The sequence below is a fragment of the Pleurodeles waltl genome, chromosome 2_1, assembly GCF_031143425.1.
Source record: "Pleurodeles waltl isolate 20211129_DDA chromosome 2_1, aPleWal1.hap1.20221129, whole genome shotgun sequence".
NCBI classification, from domain to species: Eukaryota; Metazoa; Chordata; class Amphibia; order Caudata; family Salamandridae; genus Pleurodeles; species Pleurodeles waltl.
This window is the reverse complement of record NC_090438.1, coordinates 569643604-569666372: the sequence shown is the minus strand read 5'-3', so window position 1 is coordinate 569666372 and position 22769 is coordinate 569643604. Positions and strand designations below refer to the sequence as shown.

Sequence of the window (22769 nt, the reverse complement as noted above, 5' to 3'; positions counted from 1 at the left end):
CAACAGACTTGATTGTACATCATACCCCAAATTTGTTCCAATGGCTGTTTCGGTGAACAACGCCTGGCTGCCAAGATAACATTACAGACCTCTGGCGGAAGGCCAAAAGCTGTCAACTGCTGCCGCTCAATCTCCATACAAGAAGTCGGAGACTGGATAGGTTCAGGTGGAGAACTATCCCCTGCTGCTGTGACAGAAGATCCTACCGAAGGGGCAGTCCGATTAGAGGACAGATGGCTAAGCTCAAAAGCTCGGGATACCAGACTCTTTGTGCCCAGTCCGGAGCCACAAGAATTACTTGAGTCTGGTGGTTCTTGATCTTCTTGAGAACTCTGGGCAGAAGTGATATTGACAGAAAGGCATAAAGGAGGCCTGAGTTCCACTCAAGACAAAAAGCATCACCGAGCGAGTGTCGCCTTTAAACTCCAACCTGCAAAACAGTTGACATTGCACTTTCTCTGCGGAGGTGAACAGATCTAACCAAGGCTGTTACCACTGCTGAAAGAAACCTTGCGCCACCTCCGGATGGAGACGTCATTAGTGATCGACCAGGCTTTGACAGCCGGGTTTGTCTGCTCTGGCATTTGCTCCTGCATTCAGAGAGCCTGCCAGATGTTGAACCACCAGGGATATGCCCTGATGTTCCAGCCATCTTCAGAGGCACAGAGTCTCCTGACAAAGGGTCCACGACCCCACACCGCCCTGCCTGTTGCAGTACCATATGGCAGTGGTGTTGTCTGTAAAAACATGCACCACTTTCCCTTTGAGAGAGGAAAGGAATGCTTCCAATGCTAGCCTGATTGCCAGGAGCTCCAAAAGACTGGTATGGAGCCCAGACACATCTGTCACTACTGTCGATCTGGTTGGGGAAGGGAGAGGGATGTGCCTCTGACCCAATCAAGGTTCAAAAGCAACAACTGCAGATCTTGCGCAGTTCAGTCTGAGATCTGGACCATGTTGGAGAGATTTCCCTGATGCTGCGCCCACTGGAACTTCAGGTCCCACTGCAGAGCCCGTATATGCCATCTGGCATGTGTCACAAGCAGGATACAGGAGGCCACGAGGCCCATCAGCCTCAGAGTCATTCTCATCTAAATCCAGGATAGAGGCCGAAACATCTGTATCATTGCCTGAATATCCTGGACTCGCTGCTCGGGAGGATAGGCTTGAAAATGCACTGTCTCCAGAACTGCTCCGATGAAAGTGAGCATCTGGGAGGGAGTAGTGTGACTTCGGCACATTTCTAGTCAACCCAAGCAAATGCAGGAGATACGCTGTAGTCTGGAGGTGAGATACAACAGCCTGGGGTGAGCCTGCTTTTATCAGCCAGTCTTCGAGGTAGGGGAAGACTGAAACTTCTAACCTGCGTAGATGAGCTGTGACCACCGCCATCACTTTGTGTAATACCCGAGGGGCACTGGTAAGGCCAAAGGGGAGCACAGTAAACTGAAAATGCTTGTGGCCTACCATGAACATCTGTGGGCAGGCAGGACGGGAATATGGGAATATGTGTTCTGCAAGTCCAATGCTACCGTTCAGTCTCCTGGGTCCAGGACAGATAGGACCTGAGCCGGAGTGAGCATTTTGAACTTCTCCTTTTTGAGGAAGAGATTAAGGGACAGGATGTCCTGGATAGGGCCCAGGCCCATGCCCTTTTTGGGCACTAGAAAGTAGCTGGAATATCAACCACGACCTACTTCTGGCACAGGTACCCTCTTTAGGGCTCCCTTGATCAAAAGAGCCGTAACCTCTTTGTGGAGAAGTGGCAGGTGATCCTCCCCCATCCAACTGTAGGATGATGGCATGGATGGAGGGCTAGTCTCGAAGGGGAAGGAGTAGCCCCTTTGGATTATTTGCAAAACCCACCTGTCTGACATGATGATGAGCTGTAGCCCAGGACTCCTCAAAGCACTCGAGCGCCCAGTATGCTTTTTATCCTAAGAGACGGGTGCCATTGAAGGGCATGTCTATAAGCGCAGCTTGGACATTCCTCAAAAAGCCAGATGTCCTCGACCAAGCGTGGCGCCTCAAGGCCATCGTCGATGCAATCAATCTACCCAGTGTCGGTCTTATCCAGGCCACATTGTATTGTGAACTTAGCTGTGCCCGTCCCATCAGCAACAGCTTGAGAGAGAATGGCCCGAGCCTACTGCGGGACCTGTGGCAGCACGTGCGCAACTGTGTTCCATAAAGTATGGGAGTAATGTCCCAAAAGGCATGGGGTGTTCATGGACAGACTGGAGGAAGAGAACATTTCCTTCCCATGCTGATCCAGTCTTTTGGATTCCCTATCGGGGGGTGCAGAAAGGAATGCACTTGGGAATGTAGAGGCCTGGATAATCAAGCTCTCAGAGGTGGGGGGTGCTGGGTCAGGAATACTGGGTCATTAGGCGCAGACCTATGGCAGTGGGCAGTTGTCCTATTACCAGGAGCCCCTGTGCTGGGTTTGGACCAAGTCCTCATCAGGACATCAGTGTGGGCCTCATTGAAGGGCATGAGGGGTTCTGAAGAGGAAGCCCCAAGCTAAAGCACCTCAGTCAGGAGGTTGGTCCTCACAGCCACAGAAGGCAGCTCGAGGCCCAGGACCTCAGCCGCTCTCCTCACCACCAATGAATAGGACGCACAATCCGCCATAGCCACAGTTAAGGGAGAAAGCATGCCAGCATAAGAGGAAGTGTCTAGACCACTGGTTTCACCCATGGACTGGGCACAGGACGGTATTCTAAAGGGTCCAGCAACCCCTCCATGCTTTCACCATAACCATATGAATAAATGTCCGGATCCGACCTAGGGAGCGAGGGCCTCGTAGAAGTGGGAACCGGTGTCAAGCGACACCGGTCCGGCTCCATGTCAGAGTCAGCATTAAGTATGGGATCAATACCAAATGCGGGCCAGGGCAACGTCAGAAGCGTCGAGATCTGCACTGTTGTAGTGGAAGGTCGCAGGGCACGACCGACACTGGTGCGGATCTGGAAACAGATCCATAGGGGCCCTCCAGAGTGGAGGCCGAAGCCACCGGCATGGAATCCGAGGGGGGCCCTTCTAACCCCGCCGAGCCCGAAGGCACTACAGCAGGGTCAGACTGCTCAAAAATAGGTGCATGGTCTCAGAGAACTCGCGGAGTTGGGCTGGGGTGGCTCTGGCTCCCAGAAACTCAGGGAGGCGCAGTGCCAACTTAGAAGTAGGCTTCAGGACGGAGGCCTAGAGCAACAACACTCCTTTTCCCCTGTCATGTCACCAGACCGATGGGGTGAAGTCAAAGACTGTTTGTTCTTCTTCGACTTCTCATGCTTACCCGAGCATCCTGAAGATTTCAAATGGGACGACGAAGAGTGAGGAATCCACAAGAGGTCTCTGGACCTTCCTCTCGACCAACAGCGATGCAGAGCCCCAGGCCAGGCCACAAGAAGCTTTAGGGACAGCTCCCTCAAAGCCTTCTGGTTCATGGCCTGGCACTGGAAGCACAACTTCAGGTCGTGGTCACGCTCCAAACACCAAAGACACACGAGGTGCGGATCCATCACAGACATCATCTGATGGCAGGAGTCACAGGGCTTGAACCCGGTCTTCCATGACAATAGCTCAACACACCAGAATGTAAAAAAATCTGTGCAAAAAGCTGAAAAGGCCAGTCAAAAAGTGACTGTGGAGTAGCGCTTCTTCAGACCTGTACGCATGCTGGTATGGAAAGTAAAGAACTGAGGTCATTGTGCCGGGGTGGCGCCTATATAAAACCGGCAAAGTCATATCCAGCAAGCACGACATCAATGGCGGGTACTGCTCGAGAAATATATCCGGATCCAGACTGACGCCTGGGGGAAATTCTAAGGTAAGGAATCTGCAACTAGAAGCCTCTATCAGATTGTATTTGACAATTCATCTGACTATGCCCACCTTTGACAGTGTATGTCCTTTGTGACATTTAGCAAAAGCAACAAAAAGTTGTTGAGTTTTGTAAATGGGTTTGGTCATATCAATGTAGTACATGAGGGCCCACTTGACACCAAAGGTGTGAAGGGCCCTTTTTGCTATTGGGTATGGCAGGGGGAAAAAGACAGGGAGCTCTATGGTCTGGTTGAGGTGAACAGGAGGAAGCACGTTTGAAATGTAGGGTTGGTCCTAAGGACAATCCTGTCATTATGAACCTATAGGAAAGGCTCTTCCAAATGCATTTTATGGGCGTAATAGCGACAAGGAAGGTGACCTTTCAGTTGAGGAACTGTAAACGGCATGAGTGCAGTGGTTCAAACGGCAGGCCCATAAGTCTGGTTGGAATTATTTCAAGGATTATGAATGGGAAAGGGGGGAATTCTGGGTGGGATGACACGTTTGAGTTCTTCCATGAAAGCTTCAATGACAGTGATTTTGAATAAAGAGTAGTGTACTCTGTTTTGCAAGTAAGCTGCAACAGCGACTAACTGAAGGTAAATGGAAGTGTAGGCCAAGCCTGATTTTTGGAAGTAAAGGAAGTTAAAGAAAACATCTCAAAATGCAGAGAGGTTTCAGATACTTGGAAATGCAGCAACAGGTAAAACTTATCAACTCAACAGAGTAACAGGCTTGCATAGTGGGGCATGTGTGATTCTTCAGGATAGCCATGGATTCATGAGGCAGGTTGAGATAACCACACTCTAGGAACTCAGGAGAAAAAATGCTAAATTGTGCTGCCTGTAAGTGGGATCTCTAATTCGGCCTTGGTCCCGAGAGATAAGGTCCGACCTGTTGGGGAGCTTCTTGCAGGGAACAACAGACATCTTGTGGAGGGTTAAGAACCAGCATTGTCTTGTCAACGTGAAAGCCATCAAAAAGACAGAGAGGGACATTTTCTGAAGTTTCCAGACGATGTACGGAAGGAGTGGAAGAGGAAGAAAAGTGTAGGCAAAGGTCCCTGACCAATTAATCCATAAAGTATTGCCCATGGACTGTGGGAACATGGGGGGTAGAGTTCTGGCATTTTGTTTGAAGGTTAAGGTCAACCGTGGGGACTCCCCAACAACAGGTAGAACTTGTAGGAGTAGTTCCCACTAATGGACTTGGTCCTGCATCCTGCTGAGCTGGTCTGCAAAGTCACCGGTGGAGTTGCGGTTAGCTTACAGCAGTAGCCATGCTCTATACTGGAGAGAAACCACTGATCAGAGGTTATCTCTTCCTAGCAAAGAAGGAACCCTGGAAGTTTCCCCCCCGACATATGCTATATGATCGGTTGGGGGTTAGGATGTGGGGTTTGATGGAAGACACTGTTGGGAGAAGGCTACTTTGTCTGAGCCACCTTTGCCTACACTCCTAACATTGTTGCTTCTGTAGGCCCCTCTGGATTATCCCCCGGATGACTGCTGTTGGTAGGCAAACTGTTGGCTCTGATAGGAGGCAGGGGTGGTCTGGGAAGGTAGGTTTACTGCCTGCACCCTGCTCTCTAAGCACTGCACTGTAAGCTCTGAAAGGATGTGCTTGAAGTACATGTCTCAAGGGCATCCATAGCCTTGGCTGTGTCTATTTATTTTTTAATTTTCTTCAGCATCTGGTCTATCTGCGTCCCGAACCGATGTGCACTTTCGAACTTAAGGTTTAGTAAATCCTCTTCTACCTCTGGTTTAAAGCCAGAGACACCAAGCCAGGAATGACATCTGACCAGAAGTCTGGTGTTTATCCCTCCGTCTGCTATGTTGGGAGCGTCTTGGGCACAAGCAGTTTGTGGAATTAGATATGGTTTTCCTCTTTGTTACCAGCTCTTGTCCCTTGCTTCGTATTTTCTTTGGAGAGGTGTTTAAGGAGGTCCTGCATCTTGTCCCAGTGTGCCCTCTCGTATCGAGAAAGCAGAGCAACTGGCTTGGCAGTGCTATGTGTGGCCACTTGCACTGCTACCCTCTTCCCCGTAGCATTCAGCTTTTTACTCTACTTACTGCATTCAGCTTTTTACTCTACTTATTAGGAAGGGGAGCATCTTCTGTAGGATGGACATTCTAGCATTTATGTACTATGTGGACCACTAGCGAGTGCAGATTAACTTGGCCACTGATGTAAGGTTGGTTACTGGGTAAGGTTTTATATTTTTAATCCACACTAGGTGTAACTACCCTTCCTTAACAGGATGTTTAAAGTTGATTAGGTATTGAGGCCCAACCTGCTCCTCTTCCAGCCTGTAGTGCCCAATTTTAAATCATGTTGTTCATTTGGTACAGAAAACTCTGGGACACTCCTTAGTAATTGGGCCAACTCTTATTCAATAAATCCTAATTGTATGTGACAAGTGTCTAATTTTCCTTGATGTTGTCATAATTCATGAATGAGTTATCCGTATGCTTTGGTTTTAATCTCTGCGGTCCGGTTCTCTCACACTGACAAAGTATAGAATAAAACAGAGTGATAAGCAGATTCTGGGATAAACGTTAATTAGGAGATACGAGCCATGAAAAAGCCCTCGCTTTCCCCCAACTTAAAGGGGTGAAACGTGTTGGCCAAACGTACTCAATCTGATGTATTATTTCTACAAGTGCTTAACTTCATAAATCATGAGAAATAAGTAAAATTAAATCAAGACTACCAGTACTTTACATGATGTACTACGGCATCAAGTGCTTCATTTGGATGAATTAACCCCATTGGCGTGGGCGTCGGCCACTGAGGGGTTGAAAGAAATCCTCCGCACCAGAGGATTTTTTTTTCTTCAACTTAAAAAAAACCCGGAAGACACAGAAGATGACAATACTATTTGTTTTCTCAACTGAAGCAGGAAGCGGCCACTATGGCCCCCAAGGAAACCATACAGCTATTAAAAAAATATATAGATCTATCTATATATATGGATAGATCTATCTATAGGTAGATAGATTTAAACATATATATATATTAGATATAACCATCACTTTTGTCAATGCGTGTGTGGTTTCTCTGGGGGCTACGATCGGCCCACAGGAAAACCACACCCACATATATAAGTGATCTCTTTACACACACATATATTATTATATATATGTATATATATATATAAATATATTTATATATATATATATATATATATAATGTCACTTACCCAGTGTACATCTGTTCGTGGCATGAGACACTGCAGATTCACATGCTGTGCATTATCCTGCCATCTAGAGTTGGGCTCGGAGTGTTACAAGTTGTTTTTCTTCGAAGAAGTCTTTTCGAGTCACGAGACCGAGGGACTCCTCCCCTTTCGGCTCCATTACGCATGGGCGTCGACTCCATCTTTGATTGTTTTTCACGCAGAGGGTGAGGTAGGAGTTGTGTATATAGTAAAGGTGCCCATGCAATGGAGTATGTATGTATGTACATAATGTGTCTAAAAATGATATATATTTACAAATTTACAAATGTACAAGTTTTATCAACATATAATATACAATTTTCATCAACTTATAACGGCTACAGGCTCCCTGGGAGGCTGGAGGGCGCATGTGAATCTACAGCGTCTCATGCCACGAACAGATGTACACTGGGTAAGTGTCATTTTCCGTTCAATGGTATGTGTAGCTGCAGATACACATGCTGTGCATAGACTAGTAAGCAGTTATCTCCCCAAAAGCGGTGGTTTAGCCTGTAGGAGTTGAAGTTGTTTGAAATAATGTTCGTAATACTGCCTGTCCTACTGTGGCTTGTTGTGTTGTTAACACATCTACACAGTAATGTTTTGTGAATGTATGAGGCGTAGACCATGTGGCTGCCTTACAGATTTCGGTCATAGGTATATTTCCTAGAAAGGCCATTGTGGCGCCTTTCTTTCTAATGGAGTGTGCCTTTGGCGTAATAGGCAGGTCTCTCTTTGCTTTAACATAGCAAGTTTGAATACATTTCACTATCCACCTGGCAATGCCTGGTTTGGATACTGGATTTCCTGCATGAGGTTTTTGGAAGGCTACAAACAATTGTTTTGTTTTGCGAAATTGTTTTGTCCTATCAATGTAATACATTAGTGCCCTTTTGATGTCTAATGTATGTAATGCTGTTTCTGCTACAGAGTCTGGTTGTGGAAAAAAAAACTGGGAGTTCCACTGTTTGGTTTAGGTGGAACGGGGATATAACTTTTGGTAAAAATTTGGGATTTGTACGTAGAACCACTTTATGTTTGTGTATTTGTATAAAGGGTTCTTGTATAGTAAATGCTTGTATTTCACTTACTCTTCTAAGAGATGTGATAGCTATTAGGAAGGCTACTTTCCAGGTTAAGTATTGCATCTCACAAGAGTGCATGGGTTCGAGTGGTGGACCCATGAGTCTTGTTAATACAATATTGAGGTTCCATGAGGGAACTGGTGGTGTTCTCGGGGGTATGATTCTCTTTAGACCCTCCATAAATGCTTTGATAACTGAGATTCTAAAGATTGATGTTGAATGTGTAATCAGCAGATAGGCAGATATTGCATGTGCCTGTGAGGTGGAAGGTTCTGTGGCTTGGGCCCAAAACCCCCCTCTAAAGTTTGGCTTCCTAAAAGTGCCTCTGCTCTGTGGGGAGCTGTGGGTTGTTGGAGATACTTTGGCCCTCCTCTACAGCCTGTTGGGCACGCTTCTGAAACTCTTTGGGAAGGTGTTCAATGAAATGTTGCGTTTCGTCCCGATGTGCCCTGTCGTATCTTGCCAGTAGAGCGTGCGAATTGGCAATTCGCCATTGATTGGCTGACTGTGCTGCCACCCTTTTGCCTGCTGCATCGAATTTCCGACTTTCTTTGTCGGGTGGTGGTGCGTCCCCAGAAGTTTGTGAGTTTGCTCTTTTCCGGGCTGCTCCTACTACTACTGAGTCAGTTGCGTAATGTAAACAGGGTCTATAGGGGAGGTTTATATTTTTTCTCCACCCTAGGTGTGATGGCACGGAGTCTTGAAACACCTGTTTGGCGTGTTTTAACATGCCTGGTAACATTGGCAAGCTTTGGTATTGGCTATGTGTTGATGACAGGGTATTGAATAGAAAATCATCTTCTATAGGTTCCGAATGTAATGCTACGTTATGGAAAGTAGCTGCCCTGGAAACCACCTGCATATAAGCAGTACTGTCCTCTGGTGGGGATGGCCTTGCTGGGTAACAGTCCGGACTATTATCAGCGACTGGTGCATCGTATAGATCCCATGCATCTGGGTCATCTTGGCTCATCTCTGTGTGCGTTGGTGACTGCATCATTGGGGGTGTTGCTATTGGGGACAGATGTGGTGAGGGTGGTGGCGTTGGCTGTGGAGAAAACTGTGGTGGTGTTTTTTCTTTAGCCACCTTTGCTTTGGGCTGCATTTCCGTTTCATGGAATGCGAGCTTCCGCTTCATTTTAATTGGGGGAAGAGTTCTTATTTTCCCCGTGCCTTTTTGTATATGGAGCCTCCTCTGTGTATGATCTGGCTCTCCCATCTCCAGTTCTTGTCCAAACTTGTGGCCTTGTAGTTGTGAGGAAGGCCCTGTTCTTCCGTATAGGAGCTTTGTTTCGTCTCCGAGGCTGGGTGTTTCGGCACCGAAACCTTCTCAGCAGTCTTTTAGGCTCTGAAGAAACCTTTTTTGCTTTCGGGGTGCCGATCTCTTGGTGCCGAGTTTGGTCGGAGCCGGTATCTCGGTGCCGAGTATATTCTGAGCCGGTATCTTAACCAGAGTCGGATGTCTTCGGCTGCTGTGTGCCCTTTTTCGGTGCCGATGCTTGGTCATCGTGCTTTCGGGTAAAGCCATGGCCTGTCGGCGGTGGCGTCCCCTGGGCCTTCATGATTTTTTAGTGAGTTTTGGCCGGGGCTGGTTTACTCACGGTTTGTTGCCTCGCTGGCTGCTCACTCTCGGGCTCCGAGTCTGAATCTGGGATGGAGAATGTCTCCTCCTCTTCAACGTCGGGGTGTCCGGCTGGTGTCGACTCCATTTGAAGCCTTCGAGCTCTCCGTCGTTCAGCGTCTTCTTGGACCGAAATGCCCGACAGGCCTCGCACGTATCCTCTTTGTGTTCGGGGGACAAACACAGATTACAGACCAAATGTTGGTCTGTATAAGGATACTTAGCGTGGCATTTGGGGCAGAAGCGGAATGTGGTCTGTTCCATGAGCCTTGAAGATGCACGCGGTCGGGCCGACCACGCCCCGTCGAGGCGTGGAAGCCCGAAGGGCTGCCGGAGCTCTTCTTTTCTTCGGTGTCGATGTGCTATGTCTAACCCAATACCGATCGCAAACAATACCGTCAAATTTTCTGTTTATTAACTAACTTTTCCAAACCGAAATACGGAGCGAAGAGGAACACGTCTGAACCCGATAGCGGAAAAAAAACAATCTAAGATGGAGTCGACGCCCATGCGCAATTTAGCCGAAAGGGGAGGAGTCCCTCGGTCTCGTGAATCGAAAAGACTTCTTTGAAGAAAAACAACTTGTAACACTCCGAGCCCAACACTAGATGGCAAGATAATGCACAGCATGTGTATCTGCAGCTACACATGCCATCAAATATATATATACACACATATATATATATATATATATATATATATATATATATATATATATATATATGAGCTCCAGCAGGTCCACACACAAGGCGCGCTCTACTCGTCGGTGCAGGCATCAGGGAAGGACCTGTTCCCATAAATCATTCTACCAACTTAACAATCGAGTTAATGATGCTGCACTCACAGAATAATGATTAGTCCTCTTTTATTAGATAAGAAAAATCCCCACCAACTAACACCTAGTTAGTTGGTGGGGATTTTTCTTATCTAATAAAAGAGGACTAATCATTATTCTGTGAGTGCAGCATCTTTAACTCGATTGTTAAGTTGGTAGAATGATAGATATATAGATATATATATATATATAGATATATATATATATATATATATATATATTTAAATTTTCATTTACCACAAGTTCTCTTGCAGTTGCAGCTTGTGTCTTCAAAGCAATGTACATACTTCAACTGACGTGTTCCAACTGTAGCTTTTAGGCAGCAATAAAAAAAAATCAGGTAAGTCTTGTGATTATGTTTCTAGTACAAAAGGATCTGACTTTTGTCTAGTGGCAGTTTTGATGCCATAAAGTAGCGCAGAAGGTTTATATGCCTACTGCAAAGATTTAATCTGCATTTTATGTAAATAGCTGAGTATATTAGTAAAGCCAGCCATTACCTGCGCTATAATACAAATGAAGTGTATGTGCGAGGGGGGCAATGGAGAGATGAAGGGCATTTTTGCTGGGTGGTAGTGAGGGATTCGGAGAAGGTGGCAATGGGCGTGGGAACACCAATAATGACTGTTGGACTGGGCGCTAGAGGCGCTAAAGACTGTCACAATTGGTATGTGACAAGGTGAAGTAATAGTTTGTCTTTTTTTTGAGTGTCTTGAGAGAACGTGCCGATAGAGGAAAGAAGCTAAGGTAAGGTGACCTCTACTGTCGCACATATCACACACACACACCAGCAATTTTGTGACTGTCGACGTAGGCTAGTGTCTTAGAGCGACAGTTTAGCCAGTAGCATAGATGGCATATCGTTGGATGACTGCTGTTCTTAACCTCACTTAGGTTATAAAGGACAGCTCTGACGTAGGATCAGAGACTGAGACAGCAGATACTGAGACAGCATCTGAGGGATAGGACTATGGCGCAGACTCTGGGAGTGATTTTTGAGTCGGAGTGATTATAAGGGAGGTGATGAGGACAGTCCTTCTGTCCCTTCGCAAGCAGTCTGTGCAGCAGAACAGTAGCGGGTTAGCCCAATGCAGAGAGCAGATGTATGCGGCAGCAAGCACACAGAGAATGCTCTCTTCGGAGCTTCCCAATTTAGTTCAGCCCCAAAATCCACAGTTCAAATTGTAATGTGGTGAAATCAAAATTATCTATCACAAAACAACCTGGTTTTGTAAGGCAGGCATCTGCGTTTTTGGTCCTGGGGTTGGCGGCCATACAGGGAAACCTACCAAACCCATACATTTCTGGAAATTAGACACCCAGAGGGAGTCCACAGAGGTGTGACTTGTGTGGATTCCCCAAAGTTTTCTTACCCAGAATACCCTGCAAAGGTGAAATGTTGAATAAAAAACAACTATATTTCTTTCTTGCATTTCTGTCACGCAAACTACAGGAATTTGCTGGGATCCACAAAATTCCTACCACCCAGTGTTTCCCCACCTGTCCTGATAAAAACGCTACTCCACTTGAGTACCTGTACCTAGTGCCTGCATCAGGAATGGATCACCTCAGGGTCAACAGTTGCCCTCATGTAAGGACCAACATTGACCGTTGTGTGATCTAGTCCTGACACAGGCACTAGCCCTACCCACACAAGTGAGGTACCATTTTTATTGGGAGACTTAGGAGAATGCTGGGTGGAAGGACATTTGTGGCTCCCCTCAGATTCAAGACCTTTCCATCATCGAAATGTGAGGAAAAAGTATCTTTTTGCCAAATTTTGAGGTTTGCAAAGGATTCTGGGTAACAGAACCTGGTGAGAGCTCCACAAGTCATCCTATCCTTAACTCCCCTATGTGTCTAGTTTAAAAAAAAATGCACAGGTTTGGTAGGTTTCCCTAGGTGTCGGCTGAGCTAGAGGCCAAAATCCACAGCTAGGCACTTTCCAAAAAACACGTCAGATTTCAATGTAAACATGTGATGTGTCCATGCTGCGTTTCCTGTCGCTGCCATTAGGTCTACCCACACAAGTGAGGAACCATTTTTATTGGGAGACTTGGGGGAACACAGAATAACAGAACAAGTGTTATTGACCCTTGTCGTTCTCTACATTTTTTCCTTCCAAATGTAAGACAGTGTGTAAAAAAAAATACATCTATTTGAGAAATGCCCTGTAATCCATATGCTAGGATGGGCACCCCAGAATTCAGAGATGTGCAAATAACCACTGCTTCTCAACACCTTATTGTGTGCCCTTATTGGAAATACAAAGGTTTCCTTGATACCTATTTTTCACTCCTTATATCTCACCAAATGAATTGCTGTACACCCGGTATACAATGAAAACCCATTGCAAGGTGCAGCTCCTTTATTGGCTCTAGGTACCTAGGGTTCTTGATGAACCTACAAGCCCTATATATCCCCGCAACCAGAAGAGTCCAGCAGCCATAACGGTACATTACTTTTGAAAATATGACATAGCTGGAAAAAAGTGACAGAGTAAAACGTGGAGAAAAATGGCTGCTTTTTTCACTTTAATTTCAATATTTTTTAATTTCAGGTGTTATTTTCTGCTGGAAAACCCTGTAGATTCTACACAAACGACCCTTTGCTGAATTCAGAATTTTGTCTACTTTGCAGAAATGTTTAGATGTCCGGGATCCGGCATTGGTTTCACACCCATTTCTGTCACTAACTGGCAGGAGGCTAAAAAGCACACAAAAAGTAGCAAAAATAAGTTTGCCCCAGTAAAATGCTAAAATTGTGTTGAAAATGTGGTTTTCTGATTCAAGTCTGCCTGTCACTGAAAACTGGGAAGATGGGGATTTTAACAATGCAAACCCATAGTTGATGCCATTTCCAGGGAAAAAAAAATCACATGCTTTCTTCTGCAGCCATTTTTTTCCAATTTTTCTGAAAAACAAAACAAAATTGTAGCTGTATTTTGGCTAATTTCTTGGTGTCCTCCAGGGGAACCCGCAAAGTCTGGGTACCTTTAGAATCCCTAGGATGTTGGAAAAAAAAGGATGCAAATTTGCCCTGTTAGCTTATGTGGACAAAAAGTTATAAGGACATAAGCGCCAACTATCCCAAATAGCCAAAAAAGGGCTCAGCCCTGGGTGGTGGTGGTGGTGGTGGGGGTGAAGCAGCTAAGGGTTTAAGAATAATAAAACAAGTTTATTTCAATTATTGGAGCATCAATGAAGTTTGTGTTCTCCAACGCATGGTGAAAGTGAATGTCTCAAATTGAAACAACATTTGTGTTGTGACAACATCAAGGAAGATTAGACACACATCACATACAATTAGGATCATTAAAGTTGTCAGCAGTGGTCCAGAGTATACCCTTAAGCATAGGGAAAACTGAAGGGTGCATTGGATCTTGGAGAATGTTTCAACCTGAAAACTGTCTTCCTGGACAACATGCATGTCAACTTTGTAATATGCGGCTGCCCTCTGCATGCCCTTCCATTATGTAGTAGTGTCATTGTGGGGGCTATGGGATTTAGTTGGGTATAGATCTGGGTCTGTATCATCAGGCGGATGAATGTTATAGTCGAACCACACGTAGGCTCAGGTGCATAGGGTGAGTCATAGGGTTAGGTAGGGTGGAGTGGTCTGTCCAACCCATAAGGCGAGTGTGGTGACCACTCCAGTGAAAATGGAGGAGGTGGAGCATGAGATGGTTTCGAAAGAGGAAGCTGAGAAGGGAAGGGGCTACTACCCCTGTCCTTGTGTCTCTTATGCTTGGGAGTTGAAAGAGGCTCTACAGTAGCAATCTGTTCCTCAAAAGTCAATTTCCTCTTCCTTGAGACAGTCCTCTGTGGCTTTGGTGGAAGCTTTGTGAAATTTTGCCTGTTTGCAGGTGTAAAGAAACGGATGCTTCTGGTGAGAATTTACCGCCTTGTTGGGGGATGGGTGACTCCGAACCCTAAAAGCTGGTTGTCATCAGTGTTTTCTGCACTGAATACGGTTTTGGTGTCAAGGAAGTCTTTGACCTAAAGGGTGATTGTTGCGCTGATTTGGGCTGTGACACCGACGTTGGCTCAGGCTTTGCTTTGCCTCCACATGTGGCCCCTTCACGTTGTGGGTTGAGTGTGGAGCATGCTCACGATCGAAGTCCTCTTCTGTGGTTCTGAAGCACCAGGTTCCTGCTGTTGTTCTGCCTCAGACTCGTACAGGGAGCATGCCTCTGAGCAGGACTGGACCAACTGGGCCTCTGCAGGACCAGCCTCTTCTGCTACTTCAACGTCATGCTCCCCAATAATATTAAGGCTGTTGTCTGACTCCTTTCTCTGTATCTTCCTAAGGGCCCACCTCTGCTCGCATCAGTACTAAAGAGCCTTCTTCACCCTAAAGAAGAGGGAGGCCTCGCACGTGGTGTCGTCGTGCTCGGAGGAAATGCAGAGATTGAAGACTTGGAAGATGGTCGGCCCACAGAAACTTTGAATTGCACTGGGGCAGTACTGGAAGGGTGTCCTTTACATTACTGTTCTCACATTCTCACCAGCTAAAGACAAGAGGCAGAGAAAGGCCCGGCTGTAAAGAGCCAAGAAAAGCTAGCTCTTCGAAGTACATGTATTATAAAGTCCACTCCAAAACTTCTTTACTTCAAATTCAGACTTTATTGTTTCTTCTCCACTCTGTGCCTTCCTTCTCCTCCTTCATCACCTTCTCTCACAACTCCAACATTCTATCATGCACTCCAGATCCCAACCACCTACAGATCATTCCATCTTTAATCTCCCAGTAGGGGAAGGCGGATCATACCATTATGAACTAAATCTTATCAGTACCTAATACAGTTTGATGTCAATGATATTAATAACCAGATAACCATACTTATGTACCGACTATACCTTCATGGAACTACACACATATAATTTGGTCTACATACGTATAATTTGGTAAGTATAACATTGAATTAAAATATAACACATCTTCCCCTCACAATAAAATAACCAAAAACTGGAAGAGGAAGAGTTTACACTAACAAGGAGTCAATTAAATTAAAATTGTGATATTAGCAAGAATTTGAACATAGGATAGATCCCGGAATTCAGATGTGTTTCATGAGATTGCTGGACTATCTTACATAATCCTTGCTCCATGCAGGCGGCTTGGTCACTCGACTACTGGGTGATCTCTGTACGTTGTCCCGGACCTTTAACCGTGATGGTTGCTTCCAAGTTGGAACTTTGTCTGCAACCTTAACAGTGATCGGTACATATTTTGCAACTCTGTCCATGCTCCAGCATTGTCCATTTTCTAAAATAACAACATTTTTTTTTACTTTTGAAATGCAATATGGTCCCATGAATTTGGACTCTCTCAAACCCTTTCTCGAGCAACCTGCTGGTTTCCTGATCATCACATCATCTCCCACCCTCCAGCATTGTTTTTTAACACCGAATTTGGCGTTATACCTTTCTCTATACTTTTCCTGGTACATTGCTACTTTTGTTTTAGCCCCTGGAGATGTATTTTTGCATTGTCTCCTCCCCCCCCCCAACCATGAGGGAAAGAATTTGGTACATGGTACTCTGCCTCGTAATGCTGAGAAAGGTGATATTTTCGTTATAGAGTTAGGAGTGGTGTGATAGGCCCATAGCATTTCTCTAATGGCATTCTCAATGTTCAACCTGTTAATACTTGCTAACTGGATACACTCCTTTATCATTCTGTTAGCTCGTTCTGCTAAGCCATTGGCTCTAGGACAATATAAGGCTGTGGTATAATGTTTTACCCCAATAGAATCCAAAAACTGTTTCATTGGGCTTGAAGTTAATTGGACCCCATTATCCGTTATAAGAAATTCTGGAATTCCTTCTATGCTAAACACATCTTTCAGGAAGTTGATGACTGATTCGGTAGTAATTATGTTAACTAATTTGGTTGTGATCCAGTGCGATTGATAATCTATAAGTACAATTACAAATTTCGTAGGCAGACCAGTATAATTAAGGGGCCCAATGATGTCTAACGCTAACTTAGTCCATGGCTTGTCAGGAACCTGTACTGGGGAAATGGGTGTCTTGCGTGTAATCTTGGACTTGTCACTTAACGCACAAAAGGTGCATTCTTTAACTTCATTCTCAATTGTGGAATCCATATTGGGAAACCAAAATCTTTCTCTTACTCGGGCCTTCGTAAGACTTCTCCCTAAATGACCCTCGTGAGCAAGTTTTATTATTTTTTGTCTGAGATTCTGAGGAGGTATTATTTTGTCATTCCTGAGAATATAGTTGTCTTTTCCATTAATTTCCAATCTCACCTCCCAATAGTCTTTGATGATGTCCTCTAAGTCTTTTTTCATCTTAGGCCACCCCTCTCTCGCCTTCACCCTCAAAAGAGCTAAAGACTCATCTTGTTGATATGCAGATTTCCACTCCTCATCACTAATGGATGGTACGTCAACTGCTAAAATAGGGTTCTCTATGGTGTCAAAGTTTTCGATACAGTCAATTGGGCTTCTCGAGAGAAAATCAGCTGCACAGTTCTTATACCCTGGAAGATATTCCACTGTAAAACAGAAGTTTTCTAAGGCTAGAATCCATCTAGCTATCCGGGGTGTGCTACTATTAAACCCCTTTGTAGAAAATACATACACCAATGGCTTATGGTCAGTGCGTAATATGAACTGAGTGCCCCACAGTAAAAATTTAAAATGTTTCACTGCCCAGAAGCATGCGAGAGTCTCCCTTTCGATTACCGAATAATTAGCCTCAGCCTTGCTCAAAGTCCTCGATGCAAACGCTACTATTCTTTCCTCTCCATCGATAATCTGCGATAAGGTGGCACCCAAACCTAACTTGCTGGCATCGGTTGTAAGGAAAGTTTTCCTACGGTGGTCAAAATTGCACAAATATGGGGCATTCACAATGGCTGACTTGATATTCTTAAACGCTTCGTCCTGGACATCCTTCCATTCATAAGGAGCTTTGTTTTTCAACAGCTCTCTAAGACTCGCAGAGACCGCTGAGAATTTTTTTTACATATTTTGCCATAAACTCGGCAAGGCCCAGGAAGGATTTTAGCTCATCTTTGTTTTTAGGTGCACTGGCATTCTCTACTGCGTCAACAAGAGAAACTTTGGGTTTAAAGCCATCTTTTGATATAACATGCCCTAAGTATTCTACCGAATTTACCTTCAGCCTACACTTTTCTTTCTTTAATGTGAGTCCTGCTGCTTTTAATTTTCCTAGGACACTCCTAAGTATTTTGTCATGCTCTATTTCAGTCGCTCCGTATATAAGTACATCATCTTGGAAGTACAGAGTGTTGGACACATTGCCCAGAATGTTCTGCATAATTTTTGGGAAAACTGCTGCAGCTGATGCCAGCCCGAAAGGCATTCTATTGAACATGTAGGATCCAAATGGAGTGGTGAATGCTGTAAGCCATTTAGACTCCGGGTGCAGTTCCACTTGATGGTATGCACTCGAAAGATCTAACACAGAAAAGTATGAAGCTTCCCCCATAGTGCTCAGTATTTCGTGTATTCTTGGAAGAGGATGCCTCTCAACCCAGATATTCTTGTTTAGGTCTCTTAAATCCACGCAAATTCTAATTTCATTTTTGTTATTTTTCTTGGCCACCACAATGGGGGCCAACCATTCGGAGCATTCGATGGGTTGAATAATTCCCTGTGACTCTAGCTTTTCTAATTCTTCTTTGACTAATTGCTTCAGCAGGTGTGGAACAGGTCTGGCTTTATGCACCGTGGGCTTATTTTTTGGTTTGAGTTTGATTTTATGCTGGAAGTTTTTCAGTAATCCTAACCGCTCACAAAAAATATCTGGGAATTCTTGAACGAAAGCTTCTCCCAAATTAGAATTATCAGTACACATAACTTGTTCAGAATTGTTAGGATCTAATGTTATCCCCAGTTCTCTTTGATGTTGCCAACCTAATAGATTGGAACCTTCCTCTACCACATATACTTTACCAACCGTGGATCTCTCCTTAAAAGAAATTATGCTTTTAAACATGCCTTTCAAGATTATTGGATCTCTGTTTGAACCTTTTGGACTTATATCTGGATTCTGTAGTTCAATTATACCATTCTTTTGAATTTTGTGAAAGTTCATTGCATCTATTATGGTGAATGGAGAACATGAGTCAGCATACATTCTGATGTTCTCTTTATCAATTGCGATTGTACACACAGGGTATTGAGTATTGATTTTATCCTCACTGTTCACCTGTAGAATATTTTTTTTTATTAATTGCGGTGGTTCTTCAGATTTTTTGTTATCCCCATTCTTGGAACTATCTTTACACACCCTTGCAAAGTGACCTCTACGATTGCACTTCCTGCAAATTGCGGATCTAGCTTGGCAGGATGTGGAATTGGCAAGGTGATTGCTGCTGCCACAGCGATAACAAGTGAAATGTGTTTTGTTACTATTATACCTTTGGTTTTGTTTCTCATTACCCTTAATTTTTAGAATTTTCTCCTCTTTTACTTCCTCCACTATTTCATTTACCTGTGTTTCAGAGGAAGTGGAATTAATTTCCTGTAGACAAATAGCTGTATGTTCAATTGATTTGGCTAATTCAACTGCTTCTACCAACCCTGGTTGCTTCTGCAGAAGCTTTTCTTGTATTTTAATATTGTTAGTACAACGGACTAACTGATCCCTAATTAGAGAATCATTCAAATCTCCGAACTCGCATAACGTACTCAATCCTCTTAAAGCCGCAATATAGTTTATTACACTCTCCTGCTTGCCTTGACATCGGGAAAAAAATGTATGTCTTTCTAAAACTACATTGATTCTATCTCCAAATTGCTTTTCTAGTTTCGAGTACGTAGTTACATACTCATCCTGGGCTTGTCCCTCAGGAAAGATTGGATCAGGGAGGGATTCATATATTTTCCTCCCATGAGTTCCTAGATTATGAAGCAAAATATGTTGCTTCCTAATGGGATTGAACTTATCCCCTCCAATTGCAATCAAGTAAGACTCAAAAATTTTGAACCAATCTTTCCAAGGTACATTCGGTTCCCCCATCTCATTCAAGAATGTAACTGGTTGTGACATCCCTGCTGCTGCCATTGTTCCAGTTATTACAAATTTACAGATAATATTCTAATAACTACCCCTTGACAAGAATTGAATTATACTTATACCTTAGAATACCAATAATCGATTACAGTAGATCAATACATATGTTTTGTATGTGCAAACATTCTCATTTAATTAGAACAGAAATGTCCGAGTAAAAATGTACTGAATAACCAATATAAGAATATTATTATCAGTATCAATGCTTATAGAGAAGAGAAAACTATTCAAAATATGTCCAATTTGTTAATAAGCTGTGCCTGTCAGCGTAATTGCTTAACAGGCAAATGTGTGCTTCTTTAAATGCTGTGCCTGTCAGCAATGTTCAGTTAGCGTTTTGAAGTACACGCTTGTAAGGGAATGTAATTCGAAGAATTAAATTTTACGATTTTCCTTAACAGAACAGAATGTTGGCCTGCTGTTTAGTCACCGCGTTGTTGAATTAAGTTTGACCTTTGCCGTTGACAGAACTTGATCTCAAGTTCTAATGGAATCCCAGTCAGGCTTCACATAAACAGAAGCTCCGTCGCTTGAAGAGAATTCCGAAGACACACGAATATAACATCTGAATGCCGTTCGCTTTGGCTGCCGAAAAATTTTGCTTTGAGTGACAGCGCTTCCTTGTTAACTGACGCGGTGATTCTTCGGTTCTATATTTCACTCACAAATTCCGTTTCCTGCGGTTCTACCTTCACTTATATGAATCACGGTTTCCAATCCAGACAATAACACGCTTGGAATCTGGATGGCATTCGCTTTGGCTGACGAACAATTTTGTCTGACAGAATTCCCTCGCTAATTGCCGCGGTGCTGCTTCGCTTCCAAATTTCACCCCCGAATGCCGTTCACCATGGTTCTGTGTACAATTACCAGAAACACGGCTTCACTTCCTGACACTAAACACACTCTGAACGCGCTTAGTTTCTTACTCCATATCTTTTCTTTGTAAGCATTTGCCGCTCCAAAACATTGCGGTGCAGATTACACTTCGTTTTTTAGTCAGATGACAGGACTTTCTACATGCATGTTTACTGTCAATTATGAAGGTATATTTAACTCGAATACTTGAAAGAGTATTTACATTTTCGAGTTGTTTGTTATGTAGATTACTTATTCAAGAGTCAAATAGAAGGACACAGGATAGGTGGAGTGTCACCAACCTGAAAAAAGGGGTGAAGAAGAATGTGCCCCCTTACGCACTCCTCGTCGCCAGTATTATAAAGTCCACTCCAAAACTTCTTTACTTCAAATTCAGACTTTATTGTTTCTTCTCCACTCTGTGCCTTCCTTCTCCTCCTTCATCACCTTCTCTCACAACTCCAACATTCTATCATGCACTCCAGATCCCAACCACCTACAGATCATTCCATCTTTAATCTCCCAGTAGGGGAAGGTGGATCATACCATTATGAACTAAATCTTATCAGTACCTAATACAGTTTGATGTCAATGATATTAATAACCAGATAACCATACTTATCTACCGACTATACCTTCATGGAACTACACACATATAATTTGGTCTACATACGTATAATTTGGTAAGTATAACATTGAATTAAAATATAACAACATGGAGTTGAGAAGAAAAAATAAGATGGAGTATCCACTGCTGTGAGGTTTGCTTTAGGAATGAGAGCTGAGTAGTTGAGTGGGACAAGCAGTAAAGCATTGTTAGGTGACGAATGCAGAGCTCGATCAGAACACCTCTAAATCCGATGGAAGCAAAAAAACAACCTAACAAAGGCAGTGGTGCCCGTGAGCATTGCCAAATAAAGGAGGAGTCACTATCCCTCGGGACTTAAAAGATGTCTTCAAAGAAAAAAAAAGGTTGCATTCATCCAAGCTCAACACTAGATGGCAATATTGTGCAGAGTATGCATATCTACACCGACACATGCTATGAACATAATGTTATCGAAGGTAAGCAACTTCTTCTGACGAATACATCGTCCCACAAATTTATCAACTAAGCATCCCAAAGAAAAACCTCTATGGAAAGTGGGGCTTATTAGTGTTGGTTAACCAAAGAAATTAATAAACACAGCTAAGGCAAAGTACCCCATCTCTGAATGCCAAAGATTGAAGGCAACGGAGTGTGGCAAAAGTGACAGTGTAGCCATCTTGTCGATGTCAGCAAACCATGACCCCTCTGCAGAGTGCACTGGAGGTAACTATGAGCAAAGAGTAGCATATGTTGATACAGATAATAATCAGATGAGAAATGTACCTCCTCGCATGTCTTAAACAATAAAACTCAGGATAAGAAGTTGAATGGGGCAACTTTGCCTTGACTTGAACGGGGATGCATACAAGAAAGTCAACAAAAGATTCAAATATTACAGAGAACATAAAATGGAATGGGAGGAAGCAAGTAAAGCAATCCCTTTAGAGAACGCACCACTAATGGCGATGTACAGAAAAAGGGCTGATCAGGAAAAGCCATGAAAGCAGTTAGATAAGCAAAATTACCTTTCACTTTAGCCGTCACCAGACCCTGTGGTGCAATGGACAATGCAGATTATAAAAAATTGATAAGCGTGAAATAAAGTATTGAGAGCTTCTTCCTCTCCCCACTGAACAAATATGTTCCAGTGACCAGTACAGATGTATTTGGTAGTGGGCTTCCTTGTTGCCAAGATGGCACCTCCAATCTCATTAGGAAGGTGAAAGGACTGTAACTGGCACTGCTCAATCTCCAAGCATGTAGCCGCAGTGATGGGAGCTTGAGGTGGAATACATTACCATTCTGCTGCAAGGCAGATCCGCTCCACACACCGAGGAAAAAACAGCTAACAACTCACAGAACCCCAGAGAGCAACTGAACATGAAGGTTACCCATAGGGAATTACTCAGAGTAGTGTATGCCAAAAACGCTCAGGACATTCCATGTCCTAGGCTGTGGTGTGGAGATCAACAAATAGACACCCCAAATTGTTGACGATTACCTCTGTCACTTCAGGGTGCATCACCGACTTGTAGTCCTCCAGTGAGAGACAAGAGGGTTTCCACCATCACACAGAGAGCCTGCTAGATAAACTCCTACCAAGAATATTTCTCACAGCTGCAACCACGGCTACAGGTGAATCACCTCCCAACACAGGGTCCA

General features: G+C 44.0%; 1 protein-coding gene across 3 annotated transcripts in view; it reads right to left on the bottom strand.

Moving 5' to 3' along the window:
* The window catches only part of GOLGA4 (golgin A4), a 758002-nt gene that overhangs the window by 406698 nt on the left and 328535 nt on the right, over positions 1-22769 (bottom strand). The window lies entirely within an intron of this gene.